The sequence below is a fragment of the Physella acuta genome, unplaced genomic scaffold (assembly GCF_028476545.2).
Source record: "Physella acuta isolate Inbredline_101_S28 unplaced genomic scaffold, ASM2847654v3 ptg002636l, whole genome shotgun sequence".
NCBI classification, from domain to species: Eukaryota; Metazoa; Mollusca; class Gastropoda; family Physidae; genus Physella; species Physella acuta.
The window spans coordinates 25,001-27,500 of NW_026734086.1; positions in this window are offsets into that span (position 1 = coordinate 25,001).

Sequence of the window (2,500 nt, forward strand, 5' to 3'; positions counted from 1 at the left end):
GTACTGTGGCCGCAAGTGATCGAGAGGTCGCCCGTTCCACCGAGGATGCGAAGCGGCGAGTCGTTAGTCTAACAGAGCTGGCGAATGACGGTGGTTGTTCTATGTTTAAATACATTAAAACTACATTTCACTTTGCGCTGAATGTACGTGGATATTAAAAACCCAATTGAAAAATTTGGTTGAGTTGTGAAAAATAAAAAAAAAAATAGATGAGCTGAAGTTTGATGGGTTGCCGATCAGACCGCCTCGACTTAGCGGCATTCCCGCGTAGAGTGATCGAGAGTTTTCCAGTCTCAAGCTCGCCCAGTGTAAAGACGCGGCATTGCCGTAGAGGCTAAGCTGCTAAGTAGAGACGGTGTTTGTACAACTATATTTCACTTTATATTCTTAACCAATGTATGTGTTGTAGAAAGCAGATTTTTCTCATCCCGCCGTTTACCTGAAACGAATAAAAATTTATTTTGTACAAAATTAAAAACATTAGTGTTTCCAATAAACTACATTTCACGTTTTCTAATTTAAACTTAAACGAATGACTGGTATCAAAATATAGGATCTATGTGAAAATAAAAACACGGTGTAAGAGTTTTCAAACCTCGGTAATGCCGTCTAAGACCAACTAGTCGACCGAAGGGACAGTAGTTTTCCGGTCGATAAGACATATCAGCCCGGTATCGCCAAAGTTAATTACGATCGGTCATAATAAACTAAATTTAAAATAAATAAATAACCCAAACGTGTGTATACATCATGTGGTACGTATTCAGTTCTATTCTAACTGGAATATATATTTTAAGAATCAATGAACTTAAGTTTTAAAACCAAACCGAAATCGCGCGAGTCGTCGTTGTAAAACTAGATTTAACAAACGGCTGCGTAATATTAGACTTAAAAATATTATATAATATCCTCTATTGATTAAATAGTGAAAAATAAGCTTCAATGTAGCTTAATCTAGTACAAAATCTAAAAGTTGTGATAAATTAAATTGAAATTAAACACGATAGACTTAAATCTAGAGTTAAGGAATAAAACCGACCCGCGAACCAGCTACTAAATGGTTCGATAAGACTTATCTCAAATACAATCGTTTTCTATCAGTGTTATGCCTTCAATCGATACTTTTTGATGAAATAAATACTTAAATGATTTAATGAATGCATATATACATGTAATTAATGAGTGAAAGTATGTATAAAGTATTAGATAAATTAATAATAAACCGACCCAGCTACTAAATGGTTCGATAAGAACTTATCTCAAATACAATCGTTTTCTGTAATTGTTATGCCTTAAATTGATAATTTTTAGTTAAACAAATACTTAACTAATGAAATAAATACATAGATAAATGTATTTAATGAATTAAAGTATGTATAAAGTATTATATAAATTAATAATAAACCGAATCCGACCAAATTTAAATCTAAAACCACGATCGGCGGCGTAATGAAGTGTATCGTAAACCCGTTTTTTTTATAATTTAAAATGTAATGACAGAACTCCCAAAACAACAATACACATACATATTAGTACTATGGTGAATTGTAGTTGTATTAGGACCGTAATTATAGTTAATTAAGGAACCATTCATTGTCTTCGCTCTGTTATGTACGTTCGTCGTTTAATCGACACGGCATATTTGGCTTGAATCTAGAAAAATTCAAACTCTAACCCTAAGGTAGACAGGCAGGGTAAATAAATGTGGGTGATCTCTCATAAAATTGTCTTCTAGGAATTATTTTTATATAGACTATCTTTTCTGTAGAGTTTAAGTGGACAAGCGCGGACGAAATAGAGCGCAAAATTTAAAATGAATTAAAAATTTTCATCAGACCGGAAGTAGGCATAACCTAGGCGCCATGTTTCCGTCGTACAAGTTTTCACCGTTGCAGTCACCGTTTCAATCGCTCTTCGTGTGGACGTGTATTATTTCTAGTCATGTGTTGTGTAGATGATTCGCTTAAGGTAGGTGTTCGGACTTATTTCTTTAATATTAATTAAACCGTATTTGCCCTTGTCGGCCTTAAAATAAAGCTATTTTTTTTTCAATCGCAATCGAAGTGTTAGATCTAGAATCTAGTTCCCCGCCTCCGCTTCGCTAATTCGACTTAATGTAACTATGACACAACTATTAAATCTAGAGTCTCTATTTTAATTAAATAATTAGGAATTCTATCTCTAGATGATATCTAATCTATTCCCACACGTGTGTGCAAGTAGGATTTAACGTCAGAACAGGTGTGGTGGTCTAGGCGTCGCTATTTTTGACGGTAGGAATTTTTTTTTTTAAATTCGTAAAATTTTATATAGACTTTATATAGCAATTTACTAAGACCGACCCTAACGCCCAGTAAATATTTAATTACCACATTGTTATGGACACGGTGTATTAGGTAGGGCCGAGGGCTATCCATAGGTACCAATTTTTAAATTTTGTGACAATTAGGAGCCGAGTTATAAAATAAATTTAAAATACTGGTTCTGGTCTTAGACTTTA